Source organism: Phalangium opilio, unplaced genomic scaffold (genome assembly GCF_054372755.1).
Source record: "Phalangium opilio isolate 3A_F unplaced genomic scaffold, DU_Popi_V2 ptg000063l_1, whole genome shotgun sequence".
Classification (NCBI taxonomy): Eukaryota; Metazoa; Arthropoda; class Arachnida; order Opiliones; family Phalangiidae; genus Phalangium; species Phalangium opilio.
Genome location: NW_028324180.1, coordinates 1278887 through 1299954, shown reverse-complemented (window position 1 = coordinate 1299954; position 21068 = coordinate 1278887). Strand labels below are relative to the sequence as shown.

Sequence of the window (21068 nt, the reverse complement as noted above, 5' to 3'; positions counted from 1 at the left end):
GTTGGGCTTTCCTTTTCTTCTTCGGTGTTTCTTCACATCTCACTTCCTCGCCATGCCAGTTCCGAATAAATTCGGACCCAAATCCATAATGGCGCATTTTAAACTCATGCCTTGGCTTTTGTGTATCGTAATAGCGTACGCCAGGATGACGGGAAACTGGGACCGCTTAACGTAAATGTTTGTCATGAGCAAAAATTTGACGGAAATTTTCTCAACTAAAAAGTCAGTCTTAGCGTCGTCGTTATTCGGTTCGCGATCTACTCTGAGAAAAATGCCGACAACGGTTCCATGTTCGTCCTTCTTGAATCCAGTTACGAAACCCATCGTACCATTTACAACTCCTTTTTCAAAACTGATGTTCCTTCTGACCATTATACGGCAGCCAACGCAAAGAATTAACTCGCTCTCCAAACCGCCCGTTTTGGACAGTTGGTTTTCTAGGCTTTGCAGTCTCCTGAGAATGTTTTTATTCATTTTTTTGCCATAGTCAGCGAGTCTATCCTAGCAAGGAATGACTTCAACTCTCACGCCGTTTTTTCGCAGCATTTCACAGTTGATTTTTTCGCACATGGCTAATTTTGGCATCAAACGAATTGGGTGAAACCCTTCATTGGACAGCTTAATGAAAAGGTCCATAGCCACTTCCATGTTTTCTCCTCGAGCAACCAATCTACTTTCTAAGGTTGCAACATCAGCTCTAGAAATATTTCCAATTCTAACTCTGCTTAAAATGTCGCTGTAACTTTGGTCGTTGGCTTGTCTAACATTTTGCGTTAGTTCATCGTATTTAAAAAACTTCCAAAGATCACTTCCTCCTATGCAATTGAATCTACGTCTGGCTTCTTCGGAAGTGATTTTGATGAACGCGGGATTTCCTTGAACCGGAGGCAATTGGAAAAAGTCTCCCAAAACAAGGATAAATACAACTCCACCAAATTGTTGGTTCATTTCCCAAAATTCGTTCAGCCTCAAGTGAACGTGAGTCAGTAAAACCGACGAGACCAAGGAAATTTCATCAATAATTAACAGTTTTAAATTTCCCAAAGTTTCTTTTATAATGCTCATATTGTCAGAACTTAGGGAATGGTATTCGGCAATACGCCCATGATCTACTGGCAACATTAGTAATCTGTGTAATGTTACGCCATTAACATTCAACGCTGCCAAACCCGTTGGCGCGGCAATTGCCACGCTAGCAGGATTTTGAAAGCGTCGCCTTACGGCGTTGGCGAGAGTGTCGCTAAGAAACGATTTGCCAGTGCCTGCAGGTCCCGACACAAAAAGGCACTTGTTTCCAGATTTTTCTCCCTCTTGGGAGAAGTGATCCATGATGTGATCATATATTTGCCTTTGATCCGAGTTTAGTAACGCCACATTGTCATCATCAGTCTCGAAATTGATTTCCATGGCAGCTTCCACATCAGTCATCGCGTGTTCAGTTTCGATAACAATTTCTTTCCCTTGTAGCGCATTTTCATCGTCTTCACTTTCGGCCTCAGAAATGGTTTCTGGCTCTTTCGCCTTTTTAGAAGCCTTCCGTTTCTTTTCAACTTCTTTGGAAACCGAGAGTTTCTCGTGATATTCTCTCAAATCTTTTAACACCGAAAGCGAGTTTTCGAAAGCATCCGCGTAAGTTTCAAACTCGCCTAATAGCTCATTTTCGTCACGCCACGGTTTGAAGAGGATCAGTAGAGCGTGACAATAACTTTCTTTCTCCTCTATCGGGTCGTGAATGTAGTGCTCCACTATGTAGGGCTTAATTATCTTTCTCATGAAACCCAGATTGTTTTTCAACTCGATTACATACGCATTTTTCTCGACACCATCAGAGTGCTTCGCGTAATTGTAAAACTGACCAAATTCCCGAAAACTAAGATTTTCCAAGCTGTCGGGACGATTCGGATACTTGTCGTCGACGAACACTTTTTGGCAAGTGTCCTTGCTTTCGGGGTCAGTTTCCCTCAAACGAGCGAGTTCCTTGTAACCTTTCAAAATTCTCGATCGGTTTTCTTTCAAGTTAGTGTTTATAAATTTAGTGCTGTCAGACTTGTTGTAAAGGTCGTGGCCCAGCATCATATCGAGAGCTTCATAAATTCCTATTTGCTTGCACGTCAAAGATTTCAATCTATAGGCAAATTATTTTTTGGACAAACTTTCGTTGCCTAAGTCGGCAAAAGTTTGCTCCATGTCAGCCCGGTCTCCCTTTGTCACGTAAGCCGTAACATAGTTTGCCACTATTTCCGATTTGTCAGCGACAAATTGCAAATCCATGTTGGCTTTGGAAGCCAATAGTAGCGTGGGATTATAATCATTTATTAAATCTTCGTGCTGTTTTTTTCGGCAAGTCGTACAACCGTTTCTGCAACTTTTTCGTCTTACGGTGACGAGTAACTGATCTAACGTTACGAATGAAACCGTAACGACACACTCTCGATCCTTTTTTAGAACTTTTCACCTTCTTTTAACAACTAGAGGTGCATTTGTGAAATTGAAATTTTTTTACCAGCCAGTGCAATTCTGGACTTACAGATGCGCTTGGCATCGAACACGTGACGTGTTTTTGCACGTAATCCAAAATAGCCTCGGGCGAAGAAGTTCCAATCTTTGGAGCGTCCATGGCCCACAAATGCATGTGGTAGTGAGGTAAACCACGAGATTGGTATTCAACCCGCCAAAAATGATGTTCTATCATGCCAAGAACTGGATTTTGCTTGCACAAGACAAAGTTGTTTAGCAGCGACCTCACTTTGTTGTGAAAGTGCAAATTTACGCTAAGCGGATCCAAATTCAACAATTCAGCCACCGTCATCGACTCTACTCCAGCAACGTCGTAATTCACTTTCTCAAGTGATCGTGAAGTTCCAAGTTTTCGTATTCGGCTGGATTAAAAGTCAAGAGCCAAGTTGGAGGACCAAATTCCCGAATCATCGCTAAAACGGATCTAAGGACTTTATACCAGTAGTCCTAAGTACCTCGAATATGACCCAAGAAAGTGCCTTAATTACTCTCAAGTTCCTTATCGCCAGATTCAACGCGACTGAGCAAATTTTCAACTCCAATTGGCATGGGTTTTTTTACACGAAGAACGTAGTTCAAACTGCTAGAAATCGCTTTCATTTCGCATTCTTGATAAGAATGGAACAGATAGGCGTAATCTCGTCTAAAAATTGGACTCTTGTTCAAAAGACGGGATAAACGATACTCGGTTTCCGTTATTTTCCCAAATGGTCTATCATCGTGCTTGCCAAAGCGACCCTTAGGGAACAAATGAACAAAGCTCATGTATTCCAAGTTTTTGTCCCAAGTGCTAACTGGCTCGGCTTCGACGCGCATCATTTGGTAAGCGCCCAGTAAATCTTTCGGTGGTTGAACGTTCACTGGATGAATAGAGTAATGATCGTACCGATCATTGGCTTCACCCTCAGATAGTTTTCGCAACAAAGCCCCGGGCTGTGTTAAAATGTTTTAGGCGTTGCCTGGTGCAAGCCTAGACTGATTTTCAACCTGCTCCTGTATGTTCGAAGCGTTTTGGTCACCTTGGACGTCGTGACTACTATCCGCTGGCCCTTCTGTTTGAAGCGCCGCGGAAGCGCGTGTCAACGCATCAGATCCATCATTAATTAACGCAAGTGGATCTGTTACGCTCAGTAATTCTTCTGGAGTCAATGAATTCTCATTTCCATCAATTTCTTGCGTGCCACAAATATATTCCTCATTCATTGTCGAAATATCAATGTCTTTGTAAAAAGGGTTTATCTTTTTCAGCACACTGAATGCTTTCAAAACTTTTTCGAGGCAAACAACCTGTTGCCAAACTTTTTTCTCCGCTGTGGGAACGCCGTTCACCAAGATATGCAGCTCGTGATTTTTGGGCAATGTCTTGGAAATCATCTTCAAATTTTTCTCCACGGGTATTGGAAGATAAATTACTCTTCCCTTCAAAGCTTTAACCGTGCCAAACTGCATGTTGGAGTTGGTTTTGGTGCCTAACCGCACCACAGTGTGGAAGGCCTTCACAAGCTGAATTAAAACTTTCTCAAACATGTTTAAAGAGGTGACATCTGGCGGAGGATTGTCAACCGCCAAGTTGTTTAGAAAACATCTAATGGGAATTTTACCCTTTCCCAAATCCGTGGCGCAGTAACGACATAGTAGCATGTCTGCTTCTCTCGTGTCGGCATAATTCATTATCCAGCCAGCTCTTAAAATCAGATAGGCCTTGTTCTCAAAAACAGCTCTGTTTACCAGTTTTTCTACTGCTCTTAAATCAGATTTTTTCAGTAATCTTAAACAGCAGTCGCAGGGCGTGTCGTGAAACTCGTTGGTGTTTAGCATTGCCCGAGCGAATTGATTCTCGTAAAGACTCAAGATTTCACTTTCATCGAGACTCGGCCTAGGAGCGTTAACGCTTCCTTCTGGAGCATCGTTTTGTTCCTTATTTAAATTTTTCCCAATTTTTCCTTAATTCCGCCATGACATTCGTCACAGACTCGTAATCACCACGTTCAATTACAGTTGAAATTTTAGTTAGCGCGTTAAGCAACGCTTTGATGTGATAAATATTATTCAAAATATTTCTAATTCCCGAATAGTGAGGAGCCAGTTCAGCGAAAGCACGCAAATGACTTTGGCACTCTTCGCTATCAGCGCAGTAAGCAGTGTGTCCTTGGAACGGAATTATTTTCACCATTACTTCGGCTCCATCTGGTGGTATAAACACGTTTGATTTTTTGCAAAATTCTTTTCTTATTTCGCAAAGGTCCAAATCAGACTCAAAAATTTTAGTCAAAGATTTTTCATTCGCATTGGCAACTGTGTTTACGAAAGCTAGTACTTTTGCAATGGCTCGAGTTCGAAAAATTACAAATATCACTGCATTCTCAATATACAGTTTTGTTTTGGGTTTCAATAAACCCCCCTTCATTGATCACAAAATTTGCTTTTGGATTCTTCTCTTCAGTTTCAACAATGTTGAAAAGATTTGTAACAACTCCCGACTCATTAACTTGTAAAACACGTTCAACGTTACTAGTTGCGTTATTGTTTTTTATGTCAACGAAATTTCACATTTCGTCAACAAACAATTCTTTTGTCGAACTGGTAACACGGTCTTTCAGAACCTTTCGTACACGACCATCAGAATCCAATTGAAAAATTTTGCTGTAATGTGACTCATCGCCATTTTTCAATATTTTTCCATTATTTCCAATCGGATAATAGGTAGTTTCATGGAAATAGGCCTCTTTCATGCTACTGTGAAGCCTTTTCCCAACCACAACTTCTGCCAAATTACCAGGATCAATGGACCCAAATTTTTTGATTTCTCAACAAAATCCTTAAATTCACTAACAACCCCCGTTAGTTGGGCGTGGTAAGCCGAATATAATTGCCTTTTGAAATGCAATATTCTACCAGCTAGCAATTGGCATTTTAGCTTGTGAGAGATAGACTTCGTGCGTTGTTTTTTAGTCTCACCGTTGAAAGACTCTGACGCCGCCAGTCTTTCAGTTAGACGTTTGACTAGAAACCTTTTATAGCTTTCAGCTATAATTTTTTTGTTTTTCGTTTTGAAAATTCCCGCATTGAGAAGCTTTTTCGCAAAACCAAACTTATCTTTTTTAGTGGGTTTCATATTTTTTTTTATATTTTGAGTGGGAACACACATTAGTAGTGCCACCACGTGGTTTAGTCGAATTTGTTTTTTTCGCAATACCAAGGCCAGATTTACGCGCAACTTGAGTATTTGCGTTTTTTTCCTTGAAGTACTCCTTGTTTTTCAGGTAGTACATTTTAAAGTAAAGCTGATTATTTTGCTTCTTTTGCAAAGCTTTCCTCTCAGTTTCCAATTTCAACTTAGCTTCTGTTCTAATTTTTCGCATTACAAGGATTTTTTTTCCCGCTTAGCTTGTTCTCGAGTAACCATTTTAAATAGTCAAGAATGGCTGTCACAATAATGTATTTAATAATATATTGCAACGGGTTTTGCAAATATGTTTGTTACACCCAGCAGTTCACAAGGAACTTTTTAAGAACTCTTTGAATTGGCAAAGGTACACACAGAACCCTTTAAATTTGCAAAGGTACACAAAGAAACCCTTGAATTTGCAAAGATACACAAAGAAGAACCCTTTGAATTTGCAAAGGTACACAAAGAACCCTTTGAAAAACACTCAGATTTCAATGATGTAGGTAATAATGAAATGTGAGTAATAAAAAATAGGCTTATCATTAACCTTAACTAAAGGAAAATTGGAAAGAGAAAAATAATTGAGCACAAACGATGAATGAAGTTGGTTTAAATAACCAAATTATTAACCCATAAAATACTTCTAAATATAATTTGAAGTAATAGATATAATTAAATACAGGTTTTTAATAGAGGAATACGAACCTTAAGCCTGGCTTCGGAAAGTTGCCGCCTAAAAGTGAACTTTGAAGAGAGCAAGGTTCGTAAGGGCGAAAAGCCGAAAAGTGAACTTTAAAGAGGGGGAAGGGGTCCTATAAAAAATCAAAATGGCGGCTGCATGTAAGGAAGTTTTACTAGTTAAACCTTGGTTAAACCTATCACATAAGGGTAGTTTTTCGGTTTTAACCTGCAAAATTATAATTATATTTATATCATGGAATTGAACGTTGGTGAACAAACATTTATTCTCCTTTTGGAGAACATTTTGGAGTATATGGAGTGTGTAGAAAGTGGCAGAAAGAGATGTTAGTGGAAAGAGGCCAAGTCTTAAAGTAAAAGTAGAATCATGGAGTCGATAAAAGCAGATAAAAGGGAAGAAAACAGTTTGAAAATTAAATCAATTTGCTTGAAAAAAATGACCTAAAAGGAGATCCACATGAGCTGAGTTGTTTGTTTGAATATTTTTGGAAATTTCAAAATATTCTCCTGCAAATCTGTATTTTATCATTTTTATGTCAGGATTGGTTATAAACCCAGATTTCCCATACATGGGGCTTCACCCGATAACAAAATTTCTTTCAAATGCTGCGGTCTTGGATTATTAGATAATCAAATGCCCTTAATCAGCAAGAGAAATAAAAATAGACGAGTATGCAACTACGAAATCTTCATGCTTGGAATATTGTTAACAAACGAAGAAGTATAAACTGTCCTCTAGTTACGCTTACTATTATCAAGTACAAACCCAAATTTTGATCTGTGATAGAAGTTATTGTGATTTTTGTCATTTGACTCATTTAGACACCGAATGAAGTCAAGATTGAAATTATTTTACCTGACTCTAAACTTTGGAAAGAAATAATTATAACCAGATATTTTCCAGACATTACACGGTGTTGACTTATTCCATATTCTTATACCCAAAACATTCGTGTGCAAATGGGGTTGTATTAGTGGCTTTGTGCATGGTGTTGTTGATTCCCCATTGAATTTGAGAAATCCTCGTGTCCCAGTCCTTTTCGTCTGCACGCGTACAAGAACTCGCTATTGCTGGGATAATTGTTCGGTTGTAACGTTCGACTTGCCCGTTTCCTCGCGGTGTAGCTGTGGCATTCATGACATGCTCGATATCTACATTCTTACAATAGGCTTGAAATTTTCCCCCTTTATATGCAGTTCCTTGATCCGTTATAATGCGCCGTGGTGCGCCAAAAATTGCTATGTGGTCTTCAAGAAACTACACGGCAGGAGCCATACCCGCGTTCCGTACGGCTTTCAAAAGCGTAAATTTCGTAAATCCGTCCACAGCTACGATCAAATAGGTGTTACCGGACAAGCTTTTCACAAACGGTCCAAGATGATCCATGTGTACGGTATGAAATGGTATTCCGATTTTGTCGATTAAATGTAGCAAACCTTGCTGTCCTTCAGATGGTTTTTTGCGATATAGGCAAGGTAGACATGCAGCGATACATCTTCGTACATAGCGCTTCATACCCGGAAACCAGTAGTCATTCTTGATTTTGCTTAGCGTTTTGTCGAGAGCAAAATGTCCGATATCGTCGTGGCAAGTTTTGACGATTTGCCATTTCGCACGTTGCGGTACGACCCATAATAGTTTAGGTTCTTCGCTTTCTTTGGTTTGGAGTCGCCGAAATAACCGTCCATGATTCAGTTCGTAATTTTTCTTAATTTCAATATCTTCTTTCGAAAGATTGTCGGTTTTATTCAGCGTATCGATGATTAACTTTATTCGGTCATAACCCTTCTGTGCGGTTATTAGCCAATCCTCGACAGACAAGTTTGTAGCAAGTATTTGAAGACCATCTGACGCATCAGTTTCTTCAGGCTCACCAACAGGTGAATTAATTCAAAATTAAAGTCCTGGACTTTCAACCACCATCGGCCGATGCGAGGGACCAAGTCCCGTTTTGAAAACGCATTTCGTACTGAGTTACAGTCGGTAACGATGGTAAATTCTTTCCCTAGTAAGTAAGGTCGTAACTTTTCCAAGGCCCAAACGATGGCTAATGTCTCCAGCTCGTATGAATGGTAACGTTGCTCGTCTGTGGTTGTTTGCCGACTGGAGTAATGTATAGCGTGCAGCAGTCCATCCGCTCCCTTCTGAAACAGAACTGCAGCCAATCCAATCTTACTGGCGTCCGTATGAAGTTCTGTCGTAGCTTCATGGCTATACAGCCCAAGTAATGGTTGTTCACAAAGTCGATCACGTAATGTTTCGAAAGCTTGGTTTTCTTCTAGGGTCCATTTCCAAGAAGAGTTCTTCTTTGATAGTTGCGTCAAAGGTGAAGCTATGTGAGCAAAGTTCCGCACGAATCGCCTGAAGAAACTCGCTTATCCTAAAAATCTTCTTACGTCGTGGACATTCTTCGATTGTGGGAAGAATTTCACGCACTTGTTTTCTCCAGGTTTGATGCAATCAGGGCTGATTTCAAAACCCAAGTATTCTATTTGCTGTTGTAGAAAGAAACATTTCTTCAGATTGAGCGTTAAGTTCGCGTTACGCAGTATTTCTAAAACTTGTCGTAAGTTTTGGAAACATTCATCGACCGTTTTCGCAGGTAGTAAGATATCATCGAGATATGCCATAGCGATAGAATAGCGCAATGGCCCAAGAATTCCGTTCATCATTCGCTGGAAAATCGCGGGTGCGTTTGTTAACCCAAAGGGCATGACTTCAAATTGGTAATGTCCATCAGGCGTGAGGAAGGCAGTCTTTTCCTTTGAATTTTCAGCTACCGGAATTTGATAGTAGCCAGACGCGAGATCCAACGAAGAAAAGTATCTACTCCCTTGCAACCTCTCCAACTGTTCGTCCACGCGAGGTAAAGGGAAAGCGTCCCGTTTAGTTATTCGGTTTCATGCACGATAGTCAATGCATAGACGTTCATCACCATTTTTCTTCTTCACTATTAAAATAGGACTTGCGTATTGAGAATTGGAGTCTACGATAATTCCAGCTTTCCATAACTCGTCAATTTTTCTTCGATCATTTTGTCGTTGAGCAAATGAGAGTCGATAGGGTCGAAACGTTATTGGTTTCGTGGAATTCAATTCGATTTCAATTTCGGCTGCGTCAGTTCGTCCTAATTCGTCAATATTTTCGGCAAAACAATCGCGAAATTCGTTCAACAGGTCGCAGAGAGTTTGTTGTTCTTCGTGACTGACGTCGAGACCGATATTAATGTCCTTTAGATTGATTGGGCTTAGTTTTACCTCCGATGTGTGTAGCGTTTCTCCGAGTGATTCTTTCTCGGTCGCTTCTTCTTCGCATACTTCGGCTTTAGTAACCTTCTGACCTTCAAATATAGTGAGTTCTTGATGAGATACATTCACGATGGGTGTAGCAGTGTATCCTTTCTGATCAACAGTTTTAATGGTTCGAGGTAAGCAATGCTCTTTTTCAGGCCAAGTTCTCATCTGGGCATCAATCAAGAGGTCCTTCCTTAGTAATTACTCCAACAAATCCTACGTGGTTAGGCGGAATTACGACGGCTTCCTACGCCCACAAGTTAACTTGTGGTTTCGGTAGTGCTGGGATATTTATTCGCGGCAAACACTCATCATCGTGATCATTCTCATGTTCTTCGTTGAATTAACGGACTGTGTTTTTCCTACGAATTACTGTTACGTGAGGCTATTCCGTTAGTAGGGGTATATCCTGAGCTTCATCAGGCATTACGTGAACAGGAACCTTTCCTTTTGCCTGGTCGACCTCTATTTCCGCTGTGAACTCTCCAAGCGGTTTAGTTCTTGCACCTCCGTAACCCCTGATAATGGAATTTGTCGGTTCATATTCCAGACCCAGTTCATCGGCTTTACTCTTTTGGATCATAACGCATTGACTTCCAAGATCTACGTAGGATCTGATCAATTTACCATTTATGGTCGCCTTCTTAAAGTATTTCTCGTTGGAGCTTCTCGCGTGCTCTACCCCGTCGAGGTGTCTATCGTCCAATTGATTCGCATTTGCCGCGTTCTGCGTGCTTTGGTTGTTCCTTTTTCTACATTCTCCATCAGTATGCCCGGTTCTTCCACACTTTGAACAACGTGGCTTCCTTTGCGGTTTGGAGCAATTTTTCGAAAGGTGTCCATATTCCAGACAATTAAAACAAAGAAGTTCGCCCCTTTCGTTCCCCCGTGGTTGATATTTTGGACACGCAGTTTGTGTTGGTTCGTTGTTTTTATGTTCGGTGTTTCGTATGTCGATTTCCTTTGTTTTTCGTTCAAAATATGGCTTATTCTTGGCTCGGGTTTCATGCAACAACTGTCTACGTTCCTCAAGTTGTTAGATACTTTCTAACAATTCCTGTGGCGAAATAAATGTTCTTACGCTCCGAGCGTTTATAACGGATTCGTCGTTCAATCCGGTAATCAGGTAGTCGATCATCTGATCGTCGTTCAGACCACATTGATTTGCTTTTGCCACCGTTTCGTGGAAATAGACCGCCACCCGTTCATTGTTTCGCCAAATTCGTTGTTCCATTTCTCGATGAAGACGTTGGTAATTGTTTCGTGACGGAAACCATTCTCTAAGAAGACTCTTCCACTCATCCCAGTCATAATCTATTGAATCCAGACCTTGATACCAAATTTTGGCTGTTCCCTGTAGCTTTGATAGTGCAAAATGAATAATGGCCCGCTCACCTTATTCATACGTCCTGGCGGCATCTTTAACTTTACGGATCCATACGTCGATGGTTTGTTGAGGAGCTTTAATTGGGTCAAACTCCGGTATGACATCTCCCTCATTGCTGAAGTGACGACGCGCGTTGTCACCTTGAGCCGTAGCATTGGCATTCAAGTTTGCGACACTAACAATTGCCTGTTGAATTGTTTCGCCGATGGCGTCTCTCATCGTTTTCTGAAATTCTTTTCGGGAAAGGGCTACGTTTTCCTCGTCAGCCATTGTCGTTGTGGCTGTTAAGTTATTCACAGCGTTGGTTCGTTCTCCGTTTTCATCTCTGCTTTCGTACTCGTCACCAAACGTTGAGTTTTCGTCGCTTTTGCTAACTGCCCTTTCTTCTCTTCTCAATATGTCGTTCTCGCTAAAAATTCACCCTCTACGTTCCTTTCCCAGACTTTTTCTCGTTGCTATACGTGCACTACGTCTCACTTCACTATACATAAATAAAGAAGTACCTCAATCGTTCTTGGCACTTTACGTTCTGCCTATTTCGTTCTATTCTGTAATTATTATAGCCGTTCGTAAGTCTTTATTCCGTTCCATGCGTCGAGGATTTCGCTCTTTTTTACGTTTCTTCTAGACCATTGCAGTTCCGTTCCGATGCTAGTTGAAAGTTCTATAGATGCTTTTGACGCGATTTGTTCTTTATCCCACTTCTGATATGTAAGAACCACACAATTATTCCGTTTAGGGTTAATTTTTAGCCACATCGTTTGATGAACATCTAACGATGGGGGTATTAGTTTGACTTGGTCTGAAGAAGAAGAAGAAGTATCGCTCGTTTTTTTAAAGGGAGAATGAAAAGAGTGATTGATGATTTTCAAAGGGAGAGGATTATGATTTGTCTATAACAGTGCATTGGGAATGTACTCTGCACATATAAATTAACACACTTAGAGTGAAAAGGGATAAATTGTGTTAAGGTTATATTTTTCATTCATTGGTGATTTTAAAGGAGAAAGGATTATGATTTACCCAAAGAACTTGGAACATATAAGCCCCCTAGAATTACACATCAAATCTACGCTTCGCGCGCCCGGTTTTTTCAACAAGTATACTTTATCATTCGTCGGTAGCGCCATCTATGTGTGTGGCGCATAACTAGAATTTCTATATTTTATTTTTTGCGCGAAAATGAAACATTTTCAAACTTTTTGGCGGGAAATAGCGCGATTTCAAAGTGCTTTTAGTTTAATACACTACATGTTTAAATATAGTTTTTAAACGTTTAATAACATAATAAAAACGATTTATTATTGAGAAAAACACTTTCTTGCGCTAATTTCAAAGTGTGCGAGTATAAAATGGGCAAAAAATGTTCAATTGAGGAATGTAAAAATACACGGAGAAATAAAAATGTTTATTTTTTTGCTCCATTCAATTGACGAGCTAGGGCTGTGAAGCCTTACAGCTCCAACTTGAACTTATACACTGATAATATAGTAAAAAGGTGGTTAAAGAGATAGGGATTGGTGGATTTCTTTCCCTCCATCCGAGTTAAAGTTTTAGGAACTTACGTATTTTGAGTTTAAATAGAGAGTGGGCTGGCCACCTACTTCGGTAGGAATGGAGTTCCAGATGGGAACAGTCCTCCTATCATAAGTAAGCAAAGCGCGAAAATTGTTCCACAATTTTACATTATTTTTATTACTAACTGCAACTCAAATAAAGATATCCGGTGATCAGTCCAGTTTGTTAGTAAAATGGCTCAATGCCATTGGAAAATCAAATTGGTCTCCTGGGAAAAATACCGCGATTTGTACAGGGTTGCCACAGAATTTTCAATTTCAGAACCAAATTCCCTGACTTTTCCAGGTTTTCCCTGACATTTTTCTTAGATTTTCCCTGACCTTTTTAGGCCGAAAACGTAAATTTTTGCAGCACGTTTTAAGTGCTTTTAATTAAATAAACCCTCTACATAAAGTTTTCCCATGTATTTGTTACCTTAAAATCATTAAGAAACATTTTAACTATCTAACAGTCTAAGAGGTTTTTTTACATAAAAGCAATTCTAGACAGCATTTTTAAGGATTGCTCAAGAGTTCACTTGTGTTAAGAAGAGAGGATGAGGAGAAAACTTTCATTACTCTTTCAATATAGACTTATCCCCAGAAATTTTACTAACTTAAATCAATTTCCCTGACTTTTCAACCCTATTTTAAATTCCCTGACTTTTCCAGGTTTTCCAGGTACTGTGGCAACCCTGTTAGCAATCATTTTCAAATATCTGACTATCGGAAAGTCACCAAAATAAAGTTTTTGTCACTTGGGCAAAACCGCTATTCTACATTACTTTTGCGTGTACCCACAAACCCACGCCTAAGAGATGGAATTATATTTTATTAAAGAACTTTTTGAGAAACTCCAACTGTGTTTTCAAACTTTTAATCATTAATTATAGGAAACATAGTCGGGCTAGCAAAAAAAGCGATAGTTTAGGGTCATCAAAATCTGTTGATATCTACTAATATATTGTTTTAATCAAAACAACAATTACCTTCCAACGTACAAACTGTCTCAAAACCATATTTTTTCGGAGTAGTAAGACAAAAAGGTGGATGAAACAACAATCCCACGATTTTAAAATTTAAAGCAGCTTATAAGAACGCCTTTCTGGTTGAGGGTTCTGGTTGTGCAAATGTCTTGGCTCGTGATAATACTGTGTCACCAAATTTTCTCAAAGCTAACAGAGGACATTTATATTTTGATGGGTCAAACCTATTGAGAGACACTATTTTGGCTGGATTTGTGTACGGAAACTGCACAAAGTCCTCAAATGCAATCAATGAAAGAGCTTTCACGACTACTGCATTACGACCAAGTCGACCAGAGGATTAATTGTTAGAGATCATGGTAGTTTAATATATCCTTCGGAGAGCGTAGTGAAAATTCTTGATCTCACCAAAAAAAGCCTGCGGATGCAAAACCTTGAAAATGATGGTGGTACTGCTTCTAAAACAATTGCTCTCAAAATTTAATCCCTCGTAAAAAGGTGTCTGATGCGTGAAAACATTTTTCCCAAGAAATTGGATGAAAACATTATCTGAACTTTCTAGTTCCCAAAGTTATTCGTATTTTTAATGAAAAAATGAAAATGGAAGCTGTTAGAAAAAAGCTTACCAAATTGATATTATTTTAAGGACAACAGCTAAGTATAGGCCTACAATTGCATCAAAACATATTATATAAAAAAGACTTGGTTTGCCCAAGCCTTAAAAACAAAACGATAAGAGTTTTTCCAGTTGTCTGAAGTGCAGATATTATTTTTTTCTATTGAATTTTAAAGACAATCCGTATTTTACTGCTCTTTCGAATTTAATTCAATCACCTGATTTTACTGCTGATGGATTAGTTTCCTATAAATTAATTGAAATAAAAAATTACTTATCTCAGATTTTTCAACAACAATTCCATTTTCCTGAAACATTTTATCATGAAATTTTTTGTTTTCAATGGAGAACGTACTTTAATTTTCAAATAATTCTCTCATTAATAATGTATATTATGCGGTCTTTCAGAATACAAAGGGGGGCTGTTATCACCTTTCTAATATTTGATAAAGGGGTTCGTTTCTTCTTTAAGCACAGTCACAATTATTGAACTGTGTATATCAGTACTTGTGGGAAAGATTTTAGAAGTGTTGGTTGAGTTGCTATTTAGTTGACAACATTATGAAAACTTGATGTGTTTAAAACCTTTTGAAAGGAAAATTCTCGGAAATTAAAAAAGAAAGTGTCAATTTGATTAAATTTACACGATATCCCTCAAAATAATAAATTCATGATAAAATATTTCAGGAAAATGGAATTGTTGTTGAAAAATCTGAGATAAGTAATTTTTTATTTCAATTAATTTATAGGAAACTAATCCATCAGCAGTAAAATCAGGTGATTGAATTAAATTCGAAAGAGCAGTAAAATACGGATTGTCTTTAAAATTCAATAGAAAAAAATAATATCTGCACTTCAGACAACTGGAAAAACTCTTATCGTTTTGTTTTTAAGGCTTGGGCAAACCAAGTCTTTTTTATATAATATCTGTTCCTTCAGCCTTAATTTGTAATAATATATTATAAAAATAATTATATGCTTGTCAAACGTCATTAATTCGATGTTCCAGTAAGATGTTCATGAGCATATTGGCTCACTCCAAGTGCCTCTCATTATTTTATGGGAAAAATTAAAATTTTAAATCATTTGGCAGGGGAGTGGTAAATTAATTCACAATTGGTAGGCGGGTGGTAAATTAATTCACAATTGGTAGGCGGGTGGTAAATTAATTCACCATAGATAGGCGGGTGGTAACTTATTTCATATAAAATGGCGGTTGGTGACTCAATTAAGTTTAGTTGACCTTTTTGTATAGATTTAAAAAAAAAGGTTATTCTAAACCACGCGCCAGCACGCGCACATTTCATTGAAAGTTTGTTATTTAAGAATTTTCCCTTATAAATACTAAGATTCTTCATCAAAAATAGACAACGAGCTTTCCAAGACTCGAACCTGCAACGTTTTGCCTCGAATGCAAACGCATTATCCATTACGCCACAAGCCCGTACTTCGTAACAAAAAATTATCTAAACATTGTATTTATAGGATTATTTCATTTATGTTGAATAAAAGATCTGTAAAAATAAACAACGAGATTGCCAGGACTCGAACCTGCAATCTTCTGCTCCATAGGCAGACGCGTTATCCTATGCGCCACAAACCCGATGGAGGCTGAATAAAATGCTATGCAAACAGTGAAATATATTTAACGGTTTTACCATGATTTATAAATTAATTAAAATAAAATACTTAGACTTAATTGTTCTTAACCAAACTTCAGAAGTTTAACATTCAATAGTTGCTTGATAATTCAAAAGTGTTCCGAACCTTAACTTCGCAGTAGTTTCTGAGTTATTCGATGGAGTGGACCACCAAAAATCCCATGCTTTTTCTATGGGACGCTAACCCTAAAATCTGTGAATTATTTCTTTAACATTACGGGAGGGTGTGGGTTCTTATCTAGAAGGGCCTACCGGCCCTCTAGAATTTAATATTATAGGCCTACCTTTCACAATAAATAATATCAAAACAATTTTTAAAAACATTTTCATTACCGCGTCTATGCGCCCAAATTCATAAGCAATTAAAGCAAATGAGAAAAATTCAGCTTCAGCAAAGCAGACGACAGATAAATATTTCGTCTCAAGCATTATAGATGGCGTTACCAACGAATGATAAAGTTATCGTTAAAAAAAAAGTGGGCTTGGAAATTGAAAAATTCGAGCGTGGATGTGTAATTCTAGGGGGCTATATGTTCCAAGTTCTTTGGATTTACCCATGACAGTACAATGCGGATGGTTTGTAAGAATGTTAATGAACAAACACGAGTATCTGTATGTCTTTTGTGAACACGCAAATTTGTCATATTGACCTACATAAAATTGCTAATTTCATATTCTCTTTAAAATTTCTCACCTTTCAAGCCATAAATATTCTAAGAACCCGAACAACTTTCTATAAAGTAAAAACTTCGGAATTTACACAAAGAAAGAACTCAAGTTGGCTGTTTTATGAATTCTTTCTCTTTCAAACGCTCCTGGACATAAGTCAATGTTAACCATTTATAAATATGCGTGGGTATTAGTCTATGTTGTAAACTTAAACTTTCAGTGCGTTTATTAATTGAGCGTAACGTGTTTAATAATTTAAGCACTGTTAAAAGTAACTAATCGAGGAGATAATCAATAAAACTTTGTTCTTCTATTAAGGTCCACTTAGATGTTACGGGTAATCATTTTAGCACTGTTAAACGTGTCGAGGGGCTATGTGCCAATGAAAATCTTCGTTCATTGGTGATTTCCATTGATACTTTTAAAAGGTTAGGGATTTATTGGTGATCTTCATTAATGCTTTATATGGGATAGGGATTCATCGGTGATTTAAATTGGATGAGGATTAGGGGTTATTTAAAAAGGTCAAACATAACTATTATTATACACGGGTGTAAAGTAATTTAGAAAATTAAAGAAATTTACGGAGATAAACCACGTGTAATTAGAGTTAAATAATAATTTATTTAAAACATCCAAATTAAAAATGAGACGTTTCGAGCCGCGGCTCGTCGTTCAGTCTGGTGAACCATAGTGAGTTTCACATTAATAAGCTATACACTAAAAAACTAAAAAACAATATATCTAAAAAAGGGGGGGGAGTATAACATTTTATCCCTAGGAGATTATTTACATCTAGAGGGTGCCAGGTTGGCGCGGGATTTTATTTATTTTTATTTTTATATTTTAATAGGTTATTAATGTTCCAATTATTTTTTAAGGAGATTCCGGCTTCTAAATTAAAGTTGTTATGTTTAAATTTTTTTATAAATATGCTTTCAGTAATTTTACGTTTAAAATAATCCTTTTCTTTAGCCAAAATAGAGATATTATCCCAATTAATCTGGTGTGAAGTATTAAATTTTAGATGAACAAATATGGCATTTGTTTCTTTTTTGTTTTTGACATCTCTTTTATGTTCCTTGACTCTATCAAGTAGTTTTCTTTCTGTCTCCCCGATGTAGTCATTAAATCAAAAATCGGGGAGGTCCGGAACACCATTCGTGAGGCCAAGAAAGAAATTGAATCCCTGGAATCACGTTTCTACAAGAAAATTGATCCTAACGCCAATCTGGAAATTCGACAATGGATCGAAGACAGTTTTAACAAGGTCCACAAGGAAATTAGCACTAAGCAGAAACGTAAGTTCGACAAACTCCAATTATCAGTCACCGTTAAAAAAACGCAGGATGCCTCCATTAATTTAACTGAAGACGTTCAACCAAAGAACGTAGTAAACCTATCCACCTCCGAACTTAATACTAACGAAATGAGGGTACTAAGCCTTGGCTTGAATTTCATTCCTAAACCAAAGAGCATGAACCATCTAGATATCGCAGTAGAATTAGAAAAATTCTTTATCAAAAACATTGTTGATGATAACGAACTTAGTGACATTTGTCATATCTTAACTACCGAACTTAAAACCTTTAAATTTAATCTTAGTGAAGACAACTTAACCAAAGACCTACGCTACGCGATTAAAACGATTATAAAGAAGAAAGATCTACTAATTGTTCCGGCTGATAAGGGGGGAAAAATAACAATTATGGACAAAAACGCCTATATCACTAAAATGCAAAATCTTATTGATAACGGTGACTACATTAAAAATCCGAAATTTAGCTTAAATAAACAATGTAAAGAAATCATTGATTTCTCTATAAAATTAGAAAAATCTGGTGAAATTGATAAAAAATTCAAATTCGCATTAAGGAATAAGAATCCTAGAATTTCCCACTTAAAAGGTTATGTTAAAATTCACAAAACTGATAATCCTATGAGACCTATTGTAGATATGTCTGGTGCAACTACATGTAATCTGTCTATCCATCTGGCTAAGATCTTTGATACCCTTGTGGACTCGAAAAACTGTCTTAAAAATTCATATGACTTTATTGAACGTCTAAACGATATCACGTTTGAAGACAATAGCCTTATGGTTAGCTTTGATGTCGTCAGTTTGTTCCCTAATACTCCAGTTAATGAAACTCTTATAATTGTTAAAAACTTATTAGAAGATAACCTAGATATTTTAAAAACTGTAACCCCTCTAAACCTTAATAGTGTCTTAACTGCCACAGAAATTTGTTTACGTAACAACGATTTTGAATTTAATGGTATCAAATACAAACAAACAGATGGCCTCCCGATGGGGTCTAATATTTCCCCTGTATTAGCTAATATCTTTATGATCTATTTCGAGAAGAATTTCCTTGCTTGTGAACCGGATTTCCCTGATATTTGGTGGCGCTATGTAGATGACATTTTTTCAAAATGGACGGGTAATAAAACTGACCTCATGGACTTCTTGGAACGTATAAACTCTAGACATCATAAAATCAAATTTACTGTTGAAATAGAAAAACAGGATAAATTACCTTTCCTTGATGTCTTGGTTGATAGGTCCAATAATTCTAGGAGACCAGACCACTCCCTCTACCAGAAACCAACCCACTCTAATAAATTTCTTAATTATAATTCATATCATGCACATCATATCAAAAATGGCCTAGTTAAAAGCCTTAGTTATAGAATCAATAAAATCTCTAATCAGCCATCCAAAGACCTTGTTAAAATTCGGAACCAATTGTTAAATAGCCAATACCCTAAACCTATTTTAAATAAATTCCTTAAACAAAACAATTCTATTACCAATAGTACTACAACAGCCAAAAAAAATAAGGAATCTGAAAAATGGCTTTTCTTACCTTATTACAAGGGATTTAATGAAACCCTTCAGAGGAAGTTAAGACCTTTTAATATTAAAATTATTAACAAAAAAGCTAAGGATTTAAGGAGTGCCTTAGTTAAATGGGAATCGGAATCTGATAGAGATAAAGTTGATATTTTAAATACTTCGGGCATAATTTATAAAATTGAATGTAAAACCTGTAATAAGGTTTACATCGGGGAGACAGAAAGAAAACTACTTGATAGAGTCAAGGAACATAAAAGAGATGTCAAAAACAAAAAAGAAACAAATGCCATATTTGTTCATCTAAAATTTAATACTTCACACCAGATTAATTGGGATAATATCTCTATTTTGGCTAAAGAAAAGGATTATTTTAAACGTAAAATTACTGAAAGCATATTTATAAAAAAATTTAAACATAACAACTTTAATTTAGAAGCCGGAATCTCCTTAAAAAATAATTGGAACATTAATAACCTATTAAAATATAAAAATTAAAATAAATAAAATCCCGCGCCAACCTGGCACCCTCTAGATGTAAATAATCTCCTAGGGATAAAATGTTATACTCCCCCCCCCCCTTTTTTAGATATATTGTTTTTTAGTTTTTTAGTGTATAGCTTATTAATGTGAAACTCACTATGGTTCACCAGACTGAACGACGAGCCGCGGCTCGAAACGTCTCATTTTTAATTTGGATGTTTTAAATAAATTATTATTTAACTCTAATTACACGTGGTTTATCTCCGTAAATTTCTTTAATTTTCTAAATTAGGGGTTATGTCTGGATTACGGTTAATCATCGAGGCGCTACTCACTCGTCGATTTTAAACGGAATTGGGATTATGGTACACTTAGAGGTTACGGGTAATCATCTTAGCACTGTTAAAGACAACGCGTCGAGGAGCAATTCACTAACGGTCATTTTCACTCATTAAGGATTTTTATTTGTGATTTTAAAAGGGAATTTGTTTAAGGGTTACTTATGTGTAATTATTTTAGAAACGTTAATTGTAGCGCGTCGAGAGGCTACTCACTAAAAAGTCAATGCCGATTTTAAAAGGGATTGGGAATAGGGGTTATTTAGTTGTTCCGAGCAATCATTTTAGCACTGTTAAAAGCAACTAATGAAGATTTTCTTTCATTGGTTATTTTCATTGATGCTTTCAAATGTGATAGGGATTTATTGATGATTTAAAATGGATGGGGATTAAGGGTAACTATTACTTATTCCAAAAAACAGAATGTTCTCGATAGATGGAGCCTTACAAACGATGGCGCTCTAATCTGGTCGGGGCCATCTTGTTATTACCGCTTTTTTTGAAAATAACGACCGTTAGGGTCAAAACATTTTTAAGAACTCCCTCGAGTCAAATCAAGCGGCACGAGATTATACAATTTAAAAATAATCGCGTGCAATTCTTAACGGTGCTAACATGATTAAGTTTAATTTAACGGCTTATCTTGTTTATCTAGTGTGGATTTAATTTATAATAAAATGTTAACTTTAATTGCAATTACCCTAAAATTTAAATGTTTGATGTAAATTTGATGTATTTTAACGATCATTTAAATTAATTTGAAAGTGAAATAGGAAACGTATGTGGCTGTACGAAAAACTTGTTATGTTTTAATCTTAATTTGAGCGTGGTTCGTG

At 37.2% G+C, this 21068-nt stretch overlaps 2 long non-coding RNA genes across 7 annotated transcripts in view; one reads left to right on the top strand and one right to left on the bottom strand.

Annotated features, from left to right (window-relative positions):
- LOC149662123 (uncharacterized) overlaps positions 1-21068 on the top strand; it is a 421496-nt gene that overhangs the window by 81471 nt on the left and 318957 nt on the right. The gene's annotated exons all lie outside the window — the stretch shown is intronic.
- Positions 12327-14289, bottom strand: LOC149662135 (uncharacterized). 3 transcript variants are annotated; one of them, XR_016368574.1, is made up of 3 exons: positions 13612-14289; positions 12632-12707; positions 12327-12545 (listed from the first exon to the last, which is right to left on the bottom strand). It is a non-coding gene; the product is annotated as an uncharacterized LOC149662135 (long non-coding RNA). The 3 variants fall into 3 exon arrangements; XR_016368572.1 differs by having other exon boundaries at positions 12632-14289; XR_016368573.1 differs by lacking the exons at positions 12327-12545; positions 12632-12707 and adding an exon at positions 13484-13529.